Raw genomic sequence first — 17,326 nt, 5'->3', positions numbered from 1 at the left:
CTGGTCCAAAGCCCCCGACATTAGTCAACATTGGCTGCAATGGGTGCAGGCTCAGGCCTCTTCCTTGCAGTGGGGTCATGCAAGCCCTCAGCCCCAATCCTGACGGGCACTGAGGTGCCCAACGCCTATTTATTTCGATGGGAGTTAGGTGGCCCAATACCTTCTGAGGGCCGACACAGCAGCGGTGGTGGTATTCTAGTCTAAAGCAGCCCTGCTGAAAATGTAGCAGTAGGGAAGCTCTGCCTCGGGGCCCCACATACAGGACGGTATACGGAGAAGCGGTATCTGTGGGTTCCTGTCAGAATAATCGCGTTCAACAGTTTGCGGGGCTGGCTGTGCTGGCCAGCAGCTGAGGTGTGACTGAAGGCTCTGGAATAGTCTGTGTTGGAAAACTGCTGAGTAACCGAGAGGCTCGTATTCGGGCCTGCCTGGGCTTCCTTTTCGTGCATGGGGGGATGTGCTCGTTCTCCTGCAGCCTGCGGAAGCATGATAAACGAGCCTTGGCTCCGCAAAATGTTACCGGATGACATTGCAAACCCAGGCGATAAAAACCTTTCCACCCCTGAGCCTTTGACTAGCTGCAAGAGTCCAATAGCATGCCCCTCCACCGACTTGGGGGCCCAGCCACCCAACAAGAGTCGCTGGGAGGCAGGAGAGGATGATGGAGGGACGAAGGAGGATCCGGGGAACCACAGGCCAGTCAGCCTCACCTCAGACCCTGGAAAAATCATGGAGCAGCTCCTCAAGGAATCAATTTTGAAGCACTGAGAGGAGAGGAAGGTGATCAGGAACAGTCAGCATGGATTCACCAAGGGCAAGTCATGCCTGACTAATCTAATTGCCTTCTATGACGAGATAACTGCCTCTGTGGATGAGGGGAAAGCAGTGGATGTGTTATTCCTTGACTTTAGCAAAGCTTTTGATACAGTCTCCCACAGCATTCTTGCCAGCAAGTTAAAGAAGTATGGGCTGGATGAATGGACTACAGGGTGGATAGAAAGCTGGCTAGATTGTCGGGCTCAACGGGTAGTGATCAATGGCTCCATGTCTAGTTGGCAGCCGGTATCAAGCAGAGTGCCCCAAGGGTTGGTCCTGGGGCCGGTTTTGTTCAATATCTTCATAAATGATCTGGAGGACGGCGTGGATTGCACCCTCAGCAAGTTTGCAGATGACACTAAACTGGGAGGAGAGGTAGATATGCTGGAGGCTAGGGATAGGATACAGAGGGACCTAGACAAATTAGAGGATTGGGCCAAAGGAAATCTGATGCGGTTCAACAAGGACAAGTGCAGAGTCCTGCACTTAGGACGGAAGAACCCAATGCACCGCTACAGACTCGGGACCGAATGGCTCATCAGCAGTTCTGCAGAAAAGGACCTGGGGATTACAGTGGACGAGAAGCTGAATATGAGTCAACAGTGTGCCCTTGTTGCCAGGAAGGCTAATGGCATTTTGGGCTTTATAAATAGGAGCATTGCCAGCAGATCGAGGGACGTGATAATTCCCCTCTATTCGGCATTGGTTAGGCCTCATCTGGAGTACCGTGTCCAGTTTTGGGCCCCACACTACAAGAAGGATGTGGAAAAATTGGAAAGCGTCCAGCGGAGGGCAACAAAAATGATTAGGGGACTGGAACACATGACTTATGAGGAGAGGCTGAGGGAACTGGGATTGTTTAGTCTATGGAAGAGAAGAATGAGGGTGGATTTGATAGCTGCTTTCGACTACCTGAAAGGGGGTTCCAAAGAGGATGGATCTAGACTGTTCTGAGTGGTAGCAGATGACAGAACGAGGAGTAATGGTCTCAAGTTGCAGTGGGGGAGGTTTAGGTTGGATATTGGGAAAAACTTTTCCATTAGGAGGGTGGTGAAGCATTGGAACGGGTTACCTAGGGAGGTGGTGAAATCTCCTTCCTTAGAGGTTTTTAAGGCCTGGCTTGACAAAGCCCTGGCTGGGATGATTTAGTTGGGGCTTGGTCCTGCTTTGAGCAGGGGGTGGGACTAGATGGCCTCCTGAGGTCCCTTCCAACCCTGATATTCTATGATTTTGTGACTGCAGCAGCATCTCCTGCCCCCCCCCCACACACACACTTAAGCAGCTGCATCCTGATTGGTAGGGTAACTACTGGGGTGGCCCTCCTGCCACACTGGGGTGAGAAGGAGGCCCCATGCCACTGCCTCTGTCTCTCTGGGCGGGAATGAGACCCTCACACCAAGGAGGATATGGTGTGGTGGTAGGACATAAGAACAGCCCTACTGGGTCAGACCAAAGGTCCATCTAGCCCAGTATCCTGTCTGCCGACAAGGCCAATGCCAGGTCCCCTAGAGGGAATGAACAGATCAGGTAATCACTGAGTGATCCATCCCCTGTCGCCCATTCCCAACTTCTGGCAAACAGAGGCTAGGAACACCATCCCTGTCCATCCTGGCTAATCGCCATCGATAGACCGATCTTCCATGAATTTATCTAGTTCTTTTTTGAACCCTGTTATGGTCTTAGCCTTCACAACATCCTCTGGCAAGGAGTTCCACAGGGTGACTGTGCGTTGTGTGAAGAAATACTTCCTTTTATTTGTTTTAAACCTGCTGCCTATTAATTTCATTGGGTAACCAACCCCTAGTTCTTGTGTTATGAGAAGTAGTAAACAACACTTCCTTATCTATTTTCTCTTCACCAGGACTAGGCATGGAGTAGGGCTAAAGAGGTAGAGCCTGGGTGTGTGGGTGGGGGGGCAGGGAAGACACTGGCATGGTGTTTAGGGCCCAGATTGCCTTAATCTAGCCCTGCTTTGCCAGCTCAGGGTGTGAATTGTCACAGTTCAGGGCAACTGCACCTGTATTCCCCCCTGCAGTCTGGCAAGGGCACCTACACTAGGCATCAGGCTTCTCAGCTGTTCTCTCTTGGGTGGAGATCTGTCTCTCTCTTCCTCCTCACCCAGGTAATTCCAGGCTGCACAGCTCCCTGCCTGCACTGTGAGTGACCAGCAAGCCAGATAGCCTAAGCCGGCCTGCTTTGCCTCCTCCCCCGCGTAACTGCCACAGTGCTAAGGCACCAAACGGCTCTGCCTAAGCAAGCACATTTAGTCATAGGGTGAAAGTATTCTAGAGAAAACATGTTACGCACAATAAAAGAACCTACACACCTGCTAATGTGCTCACCAATGATCACCCCAATGCCAGCAAGGGCTCTGGCCCGAGAAAGGCCTTCAAACCCCACCCAGGGGTCTCCTGTGGTTACAGGTTCATAACCATCTTGGCTCAGAACACATACTCCATGAATCTGTGAGTCACTTCTTTATACCACCAGGGCCACTGCTCTGTCCTCATGGAACAGGACAAAAGGGCCCATCCTCAGGGCGAAGCGGCAGAAGGCAGCATTCTTGGATACCTGGAGGAGTTACATTTGCACACACCTCCCCCTAGCCACATCCTGGGACGCTCACTGAACTTTAAACCTTCACAGTGGTTCAGCTGTTCCTTGCAGCTCATAGCACTTCCCAAGGGTTACGTTGGCCATGTCTCCCCCCACAGATGTTCCATACGATCCCACACCAGCACACAACCATTCACATTTTGATTACACTGAACGCCTAAGCTACTTAAACTTAATTCAATCAGTTTTACCTGAATTCAGTAAGGTTTGTCCTGGCTAGTGCAGCAAAGTGCCATGTCTGGCACACAGAAATCAGTGTAACTAGGTGCTGGGCAGGCATCCTTAGGGACCCCACGGTCCTCTTGCCTGGATAGGGTTAGTCCCTGAATGGCGCATCTGCCATTAGCTCACATTTCACCTGTGTGTATAACAAGCATTCTGCTAGCGAGCCAGCAGGCAGTCTTCAGCCGTACAGCATCACCTGACAACCATCGTGTGTCATTGCTCTCTTTAGAGCTGAGGGGCTGGTGCTCACACAACACACCTCCTGGGTGTGGGGTTCTGTCCCATCTAGTGGCACCGAGACCAGTTACGGAGCAATTAATGAGTCAGCTACAGCCTTAGCTAACAGTTAGCTCAGCTCATGGTGTAGAGGGTCATGCACTAAGCTCCAGAGACCCCAGGTTCAGTCCCACCTGCCGATGACTGGGGTGTGTCAGTGTTACACTCTCACATGCCCCTTGGGATCCCAGAACTTTTGGGTGTAAACTTGAGACCTGATCCTCCCACGCCCATCTAGTTCTAGGGTGTGTGTGGTGTCCCTCTCCTCTCCTCACCCCCAGAGTTGGCTGCCCCAACAAGTGGGGGTTGAGCTTCCCCACACCCTGGATGTATGACCAGCAGCCAGCCTTCGGCCCAAAGGGAGAACTAAGGCTGGGCTGCCTCCCTGTGAAGCAGTGCTCAGCCATGTACGGCTTTCAACAGCAAAAGTGTCAGGCCAGGGCACTTCTTCAAACCTCCCCCATAGCCCAATTCTTTTCTCCACCCCACCACTCCAGAGATCAGGGCTTGGGGACGCTGGTGGCCTAACCCTCAGCTTCTCTAGGGCCAGGGTCTTGATCCTCCACCCCACTGGGGCACTGGTTGTTCCACACACACGGAGTCAAGGTGAGCAGAAGTCCCTCTCCGCCCCTGCCCAGCAGACCACCAGAGTCTGTGGGAAGAAGTTCCCCCTTCTCCCTGACTGTAGGCCCCACTCCCCCAGGCTGGGGGGTTTGTCAGCAGATACAACATGGAGTCTTCCTGGCAGTCTCCAAGAGGACTCATCACCCCTCTCCCTCCCTCTCTGCTGCCCCATTTGCTTTTGGCTGGCACAGTCCCTTGCAGTTCAGGAGCTAACTGATGGGTTGGAGTCACCCCTTGTGCTTTCAAAGCTGTAATAGGATCCCCTGAAAGAAAAGACTCGAGCCTGTCCGACAACACCCCTACAGCCAGCACGCCGGCCCTTCCTGGGTCTGCCTAGGGAGCTCTGCCATAGGTAGCGTGAAGGCTTTTACGCCAGGAACCTGAACCCACAGTTCACACCAGGGAGCCTTTGATGGGGCAGCACCGCATTGGGGCCTAACTATAGTCTTAGCCGTCCTAGGCTGCTTGCAGCTGTGCTGAGACCATGGCCCATCATACTGGCCACTACTGTCTCCTTGTGCTCCCCACTGGGCTGGCTGTAGGCATCCATTGGCTTGTCTTATTCTTACACTGTCAGCTCTTTGAGGCAGAGCCTGTCTTTGCACAGCACATGGCACGTTGCTCTGCGCTGCTCCAGGAGTGGGGCTCCTAGGCGCTCAGGTAATATAGACAATAAATAACATACCACTGCCCTACGGCTGTCCTCTGACCTTTCCCATGGTGCAAACCCCATGGAGGGCAACGCAAGCCTTTCCGTTGGTTGCAGGGAGCTCTTGGCCAGGCCTCTCGTGCAGTGACAGCCACATAGCAGTTTAGAATGACATCGCAGCCTTGTGACATGGGTTTATTTTGCTCTGGGTACAGATTGAGGTCCGAGCACCCGCAATTGGGAGGGAGAGGGGAAAGTGATGCAGAAAGTGTAGTGAGACCAGTAGGTACAGGAGGGAGAGAGTGTGTGTGTTTTCATTCTGAGTGGTGTTCAATTAAAGACAGGCCACAGCCAAAGCCCCAAATTCAAACCCCCTACACCCAGGAGCATTCAAATCTCAACACTGACTCAAGGTGAAATTTGATGCTTGGGCCCATCGCTATTGTAAATGGATCATTTTATTCTGCAACCTCTCAGCAGCAAGCAAGAGTGATTGCAGGAACACTTCAGTGCACAAGCGGCTGTGGGAGAGTTGTTTCACTTTGGGAATGCTGTGTTGCCTCATGCTTTGAGCAGAGGACAGGGAATCAGGGGGTTATGGCCTTTGTTCCTGGCTCTCCTGCTGACTTGATGTGCTACTTGGTGCTTGTCAATCGCCCTCTCCTTGTCACCAGCTGTCGAATGGTGATACCTACCTCCTGGGGTGTCATAAGGGTCGACTGAAGTTTGTAAAGCAGTTTGAGATCCTTGGCTGAAAGGTGCTTTAATTATTACCTACAAAGCATTGTTACTATATATAATTTCCACCAATGGGGGTGGCCCCTAGCAAAAGGAAAAAAGCCCACTTAAGGCCAAATTCTCCTATTACACCCTTACTAGCATTCCTCTGTCTTTGACACACTGCAGAACTGTACTGCATTCCACGGAACAAGAATTGGTATTTCTGTAGTGCCTCCCATGCTTGGATCTCAACGCCCTCTGTATTCTGGGCTAGTTCCTCTTGTGGCCCTCTTAGCAACAGAACATGGGAAGAAAACAATTCATATGATGGCTAAGAGATCCACATCGTGAATCTGAGACAAGAACTTACTTTAATTGGTCTTCTCGGGTAGGGTGACCAGATGTCCCAATTTTATAGGGACAGTCCCGATATTTGGGACCTTGTTTTATATGGTCTCCTATTACCCCCACCCCACCCCCGTCCCAATTTTTCACACTTGCTATCTGGTCACCCTATTCTTGAGGAGATCATGTGTGTCTTTCCAGTACATAAAATTAAATGTTTCAAATAAGAATGCTTCTTGTGAATGCTTCCTATGCTAATTTTATTATTCAGAATAACAAGCTGAAATTATCGTTATTTGTACTTTTGAATCAACTTAGAGAGTAGAGCATCAATTACGGAGCTTTCTTGTGGTTCATAAGGTGTCCTGGAGGGCTCCAAATATTAACATATTTCATCCTTCACAATCTGGATATCTTGCCTGGTTAATCTAGAATACCAGAAGATAAGAAAATAAGAGTTTTAGAAAATATTCCTTAGGTGACATTTAGGATTTTTGTCTAGCAAATAGAAAAAGGGTTGATTTTCTAAAAACTGTTCAATTTTCCATTCAAAATGTGTGCATTATTACACATCTAAACTGCATACAGAATTAGCATAGTAAGCAGGTTTCAGAGTAACAGCCGTGTTAGTCTGTATTCGCAAAAAGAAAAGGAGTACTTGTGGCACCTTAGAGACTAACCAATTTATTTGAGCATGAGCTTTCGTGAGCTACAGCTCACTTCATCAGATGCATACCGTGGAAACTGTAGCAGACTTTATATATACACAGAGAATATGAAACAATACCTCCTCCCACCCCACTGTGCATAATTGGTTATTTGTATGCACAATTATCCAATTTGAAGAGTTAATGCTGCTAATTTAATGTACAAATTAAGCATACAATGGCGCTTTTTGTGTGTCTGATTACATAGAAATCAGTCAAATTGCTGACATCCTGTTCAAAACTGGCGAAGCCAAGTCTGTTTGCTGTTGACTTCCATGGGATGTAAACCAGGGCAGAATCTGGCCCAGTGAGACCGTAGAAAAATATTGGAGTGAGAAATACAAGGAAACTGCAGTGGGACTCACTCCGCTCTGAAAACATTCTGGCAAGCTGACCATTTCAGAAAGCGCAATTTCCCTCCTGGTGAAGGCCACTATCAGGCGGATGAGGTACAATGTCTACCCGTGTGCCAATGTCTAACTGACAAGGCATCCGATTGTGGTAACTGCAAAGGGCAATCCAAGCACAAGGCAGTATGTGGATTTTGCTAATTTATTTAAAAATCCAGCCCAAGGGTTTTTCCTTAATTCAGTCAGAAAAGTGCAATGTCACTGGGGCCAGGTAGGAAGTCTCTTCCTCCCCTCTCATGGTGGGGCTGTTCTGATTTGCTAGGGTCCAGCCCAGCTGAGCTGGCTGGAGTCCGCGAGAGCCCTGGATTAACGCACAGGGTCAGAGTGTCGTGCGATAATGCTGTGTGTGTGAGGAAGTGCATCAGTGCAAGGGGCTAGAATTGATTCTGGGCATGGCCCAGAGTGAGGGGCCGTGTGCCAGCTGCCCCAGGAGCAGCCCCAGACTCCCTGCTGATGCTCCCGTTATCTGCAGAGACTGGTCCAGCTCAGCTACTTGGGCAAGTGAGAGAGGGCTGGAGCCCACCCAGCCCAGGGGGAGAGAGCGGGAGGGAGCAGCCCCACTGGCTCCTATGTGACTGGACCCGGCAGCCTGGATAGGGTACAAAGGGGGGTTCTTACCTGAGTCACAATCTACCATCAAGAGATGAAACTGCCCGTGTGCTAGAGAGGCCCCCTGACTCTGGAGCCACTCGGGAACATCACCGTTTGCCTTTACGTTGGGTTGGGACAGCCCGTGAACCCTGCCTCCTTCTCAGCCCTGACATCCTAAGGCAAAGCACTCTCCGCACCACCATGTAATCAGCTGTGCGTGAGCAATAGCCTGGGCGTGACCTTACCTTCGCCTGTTGCAGAGAAGGCACTCGCTGCTGTAGGGTTTCCATCAGTCCCGCAGACAGGCCTGTAATTCAAGGGGCACGCTGGTCCAGGGCAGCGTGCTCACATGCCGGCTGGAAAGACAGAAGCCAAACAGCAGTGATCTAATTCCTGCCATGTTAGTGTTGCAGCAATCAGGGAGCCCCTGTGCTGGTGACAGCCTCCACTGTGCCAGGGATGTGGCTCAGAATTATTCCCGATCCCCGTGGGGATTCCCTGGGATGGCTGAGTGCCTGAGCTCTGGCAGGGGGTCCTGCATCAGCAGGGTAGCTGGAACTAATTGGGGGATGGGCAGCATGAACGGTGTCTGCAGTGGGAAAAGTGAATGGTGGTGGCAGGGTGGGGGCTGAATGAACTGAACTGATGGGGCAGCCTGGACGGGGAGCCCTCCTCCCTTCCTGAACCCCCTCGCTTGTGTCTTCTTGTGCTTTCAGCTCTGCCCGGGTCCTCTCTCCGCACGTAGGGCTGGCAGTGCTAGCCGCCCTTGTTCTCCCCACAGCCCCGTGGCAGAGGGCCCCTGTGCACGCTCTCTCCCCACTGCCCTGCCCAGCGCGTTGGCTAGCGCTTGGCCGTACACGAGCAAGGCAGACGAGAACAGCAGGATCCTACTTACCACTCTCGGAACCCCTCCTTCCTCCTGAGGCCCTGCCCCTGAAAGGGAAAGGAGCCCCATGGAACCAAGAGCAGGACGCGGAGGAGCCAAGGGCCACCAGTGTAATGGACAGACTGGTCTCGCTCACCGAGAGCGGGGACCGGGCCAGGCACCGGGGAGAGAGCCACGCTAGCGAGCGCCCGAGGGGAAAGCTCGCCACCCCTCGGAGCAGAGCGCGAGCTCAGACCCAGCGAGTCCGCTCGCCTCCGTGCCTTCGGGTTCAGTCCTGCTCCAAGCCACGCTCAAAAATTAACCCTTCAATTACTGTCCCCAACTGGGTCCAATCAACTTTCAACCTTCGGAGAAGTAAATTCATTCCTGCTCTCCTCGCCCCCACCCCCTTCTCTCTCTCTGCTGCTCTGCTCACTGAGGCCACAGGGCAGGGCCAGCAGCGCCCCGGAGAGCCGTCACTGCAGCAGAAGTATACCCCGCTGCCTCCCAGACAGAATCGTAGAAGATCAGGGTTGGAAGGGACCTCAGGAGGTCATCTAGTCCAACCCCCTGCTCAAAGCAGGCCCAACCCCAGCTAAATCATCCCAGCCAAGGGATGCTTAAAAACCCCTAAGGAAGGACATTCCACCACCTCCCTAGGTAACCCCTTCCAGTGCTTCCCCACCCTCCTAGTGAAATAATGTTTCCTGATATCCAACCTAGACCTCCCCCACTGGAACTTGAGACCATTACTCCTTGTTCTCTCATCTGCCACCACTGAGAACAGCCAAGCTCCATCCTCCTTGGCACCCCCTTCAGGTAGTTGAAGGCTGCTATCAAATCCCCCCTCACTCTTCTCTTCTGTAAACTACATAACCCCAGTTCCCTCAGCCTCTCCTCATACGTCATGTGCCCCAGCCCCCTAATCATTTTTGTTTCCCTCCAATTTGTCCTTCTTTAGTGGGGAGGCCAAAACTGGACACAGTACTCCAGATGAGGCCTCACCAGTGCCGAATAGAGGGGGACGATCACGTCCCTCGATCTGCTGGCAATGCCCCTACTTATACATCCCAAAGTGCCATTGGCCTTCTTGGCAACAAGGGCACACTGCTGACTCATATCCAGCTTCTCGTCCACTGTCACCCCTAGGTCCTTTTCCGCAGAACTGCTGCCTAGCCATTCGGTCCCTAGTCTGTAGCGGTGCCTGGGATTCTTCCGTCCTAAGGGCAGGACTCTGCCCTTGTCCTTGTTGAATCTCATCAGATTTCTTTTGGCCCAATCCTCTAATTTGTCTAAGTCACTCTGGATCCTATCCCTACCCTCCAGTGTATCTACCTCTCCCCTCATTTTAGTATCATCTGCAAACTTGCTGAGGGTGTAATTAATCCCATCATCCAGATCATTAATAAAGATGTTGAACAAAATCGGCCCCAGGACCAACCCCTGGGGCGCTTTGCTTGATACCAGCTGCCAACTAGACATGGAGCCATTGATCACTACCCGCTGAGCTTTGCTCTAATCTGAGCCTGCCACCGTGAGCCGGGTGGGGGAAGAGAAAGAACAGCTCCGGGTGGGGTGGGGATCAGGCAGTGCACCGGGCGGGTGGGAGGGGGTTGGGACTGAGACCTGCAGCTCACTTCAGTGGGGAGTGGGTTTGGAGCGTGGCCCTGCCACATGTGGGCCAGATGGAGGGAGGAGCTTCCTAGGGGCTAGGGGCAGGGGGCTAAGGGGAGAAGGGCTGGGCAGCCTTTATCTCTGCCCTTGGGCTTGAAGGGGCCAGGGAGCAGCCCACCGGGGAGAGTCTCCGAGATGGTCCCTCTATCTCTGGGGCCCCTGCTGGGTCCCAAACTTCCCCTCTCCCCTTCCTCTTGTAGGCTGGCCTCCCCCTGTCCTCATGCTCCTCTCACTAGACCAGGCTGGGCCTGTCTGGTAGCAATCCCAGGCCCATTTGTTACTCTGTCGGCTGGTTTTATAAGGTGAATAACAGAACCTTTGTTTGAATCCATAGCCCTAATGTGTTTCAGTTCCAGTCCGGTTCAGGAGGCAGGACAAAAGTATGGGTCAGGTTCGGGTCCAGATCACGTAAAAACACCAGTTTGGACTGCTTCTCCGGTTCCAGTTCGGTTCTGGTTCGGCTCACGGCTCAGACTCCATCCCGCAGCCTTCCTGCCGGCGCTCCCACACCGCCACTTTCGGTTCCCTGTCCCACAAACTCAGCCTCCCTGCCTGCCTGCCCATAGACTGTGAGCTCCTCAGAGCCAGTGGGTTTGGAAAGTGCTAAGCACGTCATGGTCACCACTGCAACTAAGACACAAATCACCCTCTAGACTAACACAATAACGGCCACCCCAGGGCCAGTAATAGCTGCGCGGCTACAGGGCCACGGGCAGACATAGCCACTTGCATTTTTTAACCTTTGTTCTAACTAGCCAGTAAACAAAGCCAAGGACTTCCCATTACTGGGCCCACTCTCCCTTCGCCCTTAGAGCTCTCCTTTAAACCCGCTCTCGGCAGAATCCTCCCCACCAGCAAGTGCTCTTCAGCTGCTGTGCTCGGCTGCGAGCCCAGTGACTTGAGGCTGGTGCTGTGTCTCCCGCCCTGGTCTCAAAGGTGCTGGGCACCTTCTCAGCACCACACGGATGCTAAATGCTCTAAAAACATCTGCTCAGTGCGCAGCGGCCGTCAGAACAGCGAACAGACTGTTGGGAACCGCTAGGAAAGGAAGAGAGAATGAGACAGGAAATATCACCACTGTATAAATCCCTGGTACGCCCACACCTTGAATACTGCGTGCAGCTCTGGTCACCCCATCTCAAAAAAGATGTATTAGAATTGGAAAAAGGATAGAGAAGGGCAACAAAAATGATTAAGGGTCTGGAGCAGCTTCCCTAGGAGGAGAGGTTAAACAGACTGGGGCTGCTCAGCTTAGAAAAGAGACGACTTTGGGGGGATCTGATAAAAGTCGATAAAATCATGACAGGTGCAGAGAAAGTAACCAGGGCAGTGTTATTTACCCCTTCACCTAACACAAGAACTAGAGGTCACCCAATAAAATGAATAGGCAGCAGGTTTAAAACAAACAGAAGGAAGTATTTCTTCACACAACGCACAGTCAACCTGTGGAACTGGTTGCCAGGGGATGTTGTAAAAGCCAAAAGTATAACTGGGTTAAAAAAAGAACAAGATAAGTTCATAGAAAATAGGTTCATCAATGGCTATTAGCCAAGATGGCCAGGGACACAAACTCATGCTCTGGGTGTCCCTAGTCTCTGACTGCCACAAGCTGGGACTGGACGACAGGGGATAGATCACTCTTCTATTAATTCCCTCTGAAGCACCTGGCATTGGCCACTGTCAGAGTACAGGACCTAGATGGACCCAGTATCTTATGTTCTTAAGCAACAGGAACAGCCCAACTAGGAGCTGACAAACAGATCATTCCAGGCCTGATCCCCCACATTACCCCAGTTCTACACTGAGTTACTGCTGAGTTCAGTGACATGACATCCGCCTCAGACTGGCCCCAGGGCAGTGCGCCAGGCCCTGCAATCCTATTGTGCCACACATGGCAAGTGGCATAGAGGGCTCAACCTCCCCTGGCATATGGGGCTAGAGACCTAGCATACTTCCTACAGCAGGCCCTGAAAATCACAAATTTCAGCTGACAATTTTTTTAAAGTGGTGCCCATACCCCACTCCCTGGATCTTCCCCTCCCTCTCTGCTAATAGGAGTTCTACAAACTTTAGCTCCAGGAGAAATCCAAATGCCTCCACAGTGCCCTCTGCTGCCACACTGGTGTGATGCTCGTCCTTGTCCCACTCCCTGCCTGTTCCTCTGTGTCAAGTGCCAAGTTGCCCTGATCCCTCTGCTCCTCTGACATTCTCACCTCAACCACCAAGAGCCAGCCACTCACCACCTGCTTCTAAGCCTATTCAGGGTACATCCCCATGAGCCCGTCCGCCTGGCCCCTGTGCATGGTATGGCTCCCATGGCCCATACGCCTGGCCCCCGTGCATGGTATGGTTGCGATAGCCCGTACGCCTGACCCCTGTGCACGGTATGACTCCCATAGCCCGTCCGCCTGGCCCCCGTGCATGGTATGGCTCTCATAGCCCGTATGCCTGGCCCCCGTGCACGGTATGGCTGCCATAGCCCGTACGCCTGGCCCCCGTGCACGGTATGGCTCCCATAGCCCGTATGCCTGGCCCCCGTGCACGGTATGGCTCCCATAGCCCGTCCGCCTGGCCCCCGTGCACGGTATGGCTCCCATAGCCCGTATGCCTGGCCCCCGTGCACGGTATGGCTGCCATAGCCCGTCCGCCTGACCCCCGTGCACGGTATAGCTCCCATAGCCCGTCCGCCTGGCCCCCGTGCACGGTATGGCTCCCATAGCCCGTACGCCTGGCCCCCGTGCACGGTATGGCTCCCATAGCCCGTACGCCTGACCCCCGTGCACGGTATGGCTCCCATAGCCCGTCCGCCTGGCCCCCGTGCACGGTATGGCTCCCATAGCCCGTCCGCCTGGCCCCCGTGCACGGTATGGCTCCCATAGCCCGTCCGCCTGACCCCCGTGCACGGTATGGCTCCCATAGCCCGTATGCCTGGCCCCCGTGCACGGTATGGCTCCCATAGCCCGTCCGCCTGGCCCCCGTGCACGGTATGGCTCCCATAGCCCGTATGCCTGGCCCCCGGGCACGGTATGGCTGCCATAGCCCGTCCGCCTGACCCCCGTGCACGGTATAGCTCCCATAGCCCGTCCGCCTGGCCCCCGTGCACGGTATGGCTCCCATAGCCCGTACGCCTGGCCCCCGTGCACGGTATGGCTCCCATAGCCCGTACGCCTGACCCCCGTGCACGGTATGGCTCCCATAGCCCGTCCGCCTGGCCCCCGTGCACGGTATGGCTCCCATAGCCCGTCCGCCTGGCCCCCGTGCACGGTATGGCTCCCATAGCCCGTCCGCCTGACCCCCGTGCACGGTATGGCTCCCATAGCCCGTATGCCTGGCCCCCGTGCACGGTATGGCTCCCATAGCCCGTCCGCCTGGCCCCTGTGCACGGTATGGCTGCCATAGCCCGTACGCCTGGCCCCCGTGCACGGTATGGCTCCCATAGCCCGTATGCCTGGCCCCCGTGCACGGTATGGCTGCCATAGCCCGTCCGCCTGACCCCCGTGCACGGTATGGCTCCCATAGCCCGTCCGCCTGACCCCCGTGCACGGTATGGCTCCCATAGCCCGTACGCCTGACCCCCGTGCACGGTATGGCTCCCATAGCCCGTCCGCCTGGCCCCTGTGCACGGTATGGCTCTCATAGCCCGTATGCCTGACCCCTGTGCACGGTATGGCTCCCATAGCCCGTCCGCCTGGCCCCCGTGCACGGTATGGCTCTCATAGCCCGTATGCCTGACCCCTGTGCACGGTATGGCTCCCATAGCCCGTATGCCTGGCCCCCGTGCATGGTATGGCTGCCATAGCCCGTCCGCCTGGCCCCCGTGCACGGTATGGCTGCCATAGCCCGTACGCCTGGCCCCTGTGCACGGTATGGCTGCCATAGCCCGTCCGCCTGGCCCCCATGCACGGTATGGCTCCCATAGCCCGTATGCCTGACCCCTGTGCACAGTATGGCTCCCATAGCCCGTATGCCTGGCCCCCGTGCACGGTATGGCTCCCATAGCCCGTACGCCTGGCCCCTGTGCACGGTATGGCTCCCATAGCCCGTATGCCTGGCCCCCGTGCACGGTATGGCTCCCATAGCCCGTCCGCCTGACCCCCGTGCACGGTATGGCTCCCATAGCCCGTCCGCCTGACCCCCGTGCACGGTATGGCTCCCATAGCCCGTATGCCTGGCCCCCGTGCACGGTATGGCTGCCATAGCCCGTCCGCCTGGCCCCCGTGCACGGTATGGCTGCCATAGCCCGTCCGCCTGACCCCCGTGCACGGTATGGCTCCCATAGCCCGTCCGCCTGACCCCCGTGCACGGTATGGCTCCCATAGCCCGTCCGCCTGACCCCCGTGCACGGTATGGCTGCCATAGCCCGTCCGCCTGGCCCCCATGCACGGTATGGCTCCCATAGCCCGTCCGCCTGCCCCCCGTGCACGGTATGGCTCCCATAGCCCGTCCGCCTGGCCCCCGTGCACGGTATGGCTCCCATAGCCCGTCCGCCTGGCCCCCGTGCACGGTATGGCTCCCATAGCCCGTATGCCTGGCCCCCGTGCACGGTATGGCTGCCATAGCCCGTCCACCTGGCCCCCGTGCACGGTATGGCTCCCATAGCCCGTATGCTTGGCCCCTGTGCACGGTATGGCTGCCATAGCCCGTCCACCTGACCCCTGTGCACGGTATGGCTCCCATAGCTCGTATGCCTGGCCCCCGTGCACGGTATGGCTCCCATAGCCCGTCCGCCTGGCCCCCGTGCACGGTATGGCTGCCATAGCCCGTATGCCTGGCCCCCGTGCATGGTATGGCTCCCATAGCCCGTCCGCCTGGCCCCTGTGCACGGTATGGCTGCCATAGCCCGTCCGCCTGGCCCCCGTGCACGGTATGGCTCCCATAGCCCGTCCGCCTGGCCCCCGTGCACGGTATGGCTCCCATAGCCCGTCCGCCTGACCCCCGTGCACGGTATGGCTCCCATAGCCTGTATGCCTGGCCCCCGTGCACGGTATGGCTCCCATAGCCCGTCCGCCTGGCCCCCGTGCACGGTATGGCTCCCATAGCCCGTATGCCTGGCCCCCGTGCACGGTATGGCTCCCATAGCCCGTACGCCTGGCCCCTGTGCACGGTATGGCTGCCATAGCCCGTACGCCTGGCCCCCGTGCACGGTATGGCTCCCATAGCCCGTATGCCTGGCCCCCGTGCACGGTATGGCTGCCATAGCCCGTCCGCCTGACCCCCGTGCACGGTATGGCTCCCATAGCCCGTACGCCTGACCCCCGTGCACGGTATGGCTCCCATAGCCCGTACGCCTGACCCCCGTGCACGGTATGGCTCCCATAGCCCGTACGCCTGACCCCCGTGCACGGTATGGCTCCCATAGCCCGTACGCCTGGCCCCCGTGCACGGTATGGCTCCCATAGCCCGTCCGCCTGGCCCCCGTGCACGGTATGGCTCCCATAGCCCGTCCGCCTGGCCCCCGTGCACGGTATGGCTCCCATAGCCCGTCCGCCTGGCCCCCGTGCACGGTATGGCTCTTATAGCCCGTATGCCTGGCCCCCGTGCACGGTATGGCTGCCATAGCCCGTCCGCCTGGCCCCTGTGCACGTATGGCTCCCATAGCCCGTATGCCTGGCCCCCGTGCACGGTATGGCTGCCATAGCCCGTCCGCCTGGCCCCCGTGCACGGTATGGCTGCCATAGCCCGTACGCCTGGCCCCTGTGCACGGTATGGCTCTCATAGCCCGTATGCCTGACCCCCGTGCACGGTATGGCTCCCATAGCCCGTCCGCCTGGCCCCCGTGCACGGTATGGCTCCCATAGCCCGTCCGCCTGGCCCCCGTGCACGGTATGGCTCCCATAGCCCGACCGCCTGACCCCCGTGCACGGTATGGCTCCCATAGCCCGTATGCCTGGCCCCCGTGCACGGTATGGCTCCCATAGCCCGTCCGCCTGGCCCCTGTGCACGGTATGGCTGCCATAGCCCGTACGCCTGGCCCCCGTGCACGGTATGGCTCCCATAGCCCGTATGCCTGGCCCCCGTGCACGGTATGGCTGCCATAGCCCGTCCGCCTGACCCCTGTGCACGGTATGGCTCCCATAGCCCGTCCGCCTGACCCCCGTGCACGGTATGGCTCCCATAGCCCGTACGCCTGACCCCCGTGCACGGTATGGCTCCCATAGCCCGTACGCCTGACCCCCGTGCACGGTATGGCTCCCATAGCCCGTACGCCTGGCCCCCGTGCACGGTATGGCTCCCATAGCCCGTCCGCCTGGCCCCCGTGCACGGTATGGCTCCCATAGCCCGTCCGCCTGGCCCCCGTGCACGGTATGGCTCCCATAGCCCGTCCGCCTGGCCCCCGTGCACGGTATGGCTCTTATAGCCCGTATGCCTGGCCCCCGTGCACGGTATGGCTGCCATAGCCCGTCCGCCTGGCCCCTGTGCACGTATGGCTCCCATAGCCCGTATGCCTGACCCCTGTGCACGGTATGGCTCCCATAGCCCGTCCGCCTGGCCCCCGTGCACGGTATGGCTCCCATAGCCCGTCCGCCTGGCCCCTGTGCACGGTATGGCTCTCATAGCCCGTATGCCTGACCCCTGTGCACGGTATGGCTCCCATAGCCCGTCCGCCTGGCCCCCGTGCACGGTATGGCTCTCATAGCCCGTATGCCTGACCCCTGTGCACGGTATGGCTCCCATAGCCCGTACGCCTGACCCCCGTGCACGGTATGGCTCCCATAGCCCGTACGCCTGGCCCCCGTGCACGGTATGGCTCCCATAGCCCGTACGCCTGGCCCCCGTGCACGGTATGGCTCCCATAGCCCGTATGCCT

At 56.4% G+C, this 17,326-nt stretch overlaps 1 long non-coding RNA gene across 2 annotated transcripts in view; it reads right to left on the bottom strand.

The window, feature by feature from the left end:
* Positions 1-6,513: 6,513 nt before the first annotated feature.
* Positions 6,514-17,326, bottom strand: part of LOC142072247 (uncharacterized) — a 49,730-nt gene continuing 38,917 nt past the window's right edge. Inside the window, exons 2-4 of one of the 2 annotated variants that reach the window (XR_012668695.1) lie at positions 8,875-8,912; positions 8,225-8,335; positions 6,514-6,699 (exon numbers count right to left, since the gene is read on the bottom strand). This is a non-coding gene — a long non-coding RNA (uncharacterized LOC142072247). The remainder of the gene's footprint in view (positions 6,700-8,224; positions 8,336-8,874; positions 8,913-17,326) is intronic. The other variant, XR_012668694.1, reaches the window with a different exon arrangement.

This window comes from Caretta caretta, chromosome 5 (genome assembly GCF_965140235.1).
Source record: "Caretta caretta isolate rCarCar2 chromosome 5, rCarCar1.hap1, whole genome shotgun sequence".
Taxonomy (NCBI): domain Eukaryota; kingdom Metazoa; phylum Chordata; order Testudines; family Cheloniidae; genus Caretta; species Caretta caretta.
This window is presented reverse-complemented; position numbering and strand designations above follow the sequence as displayed.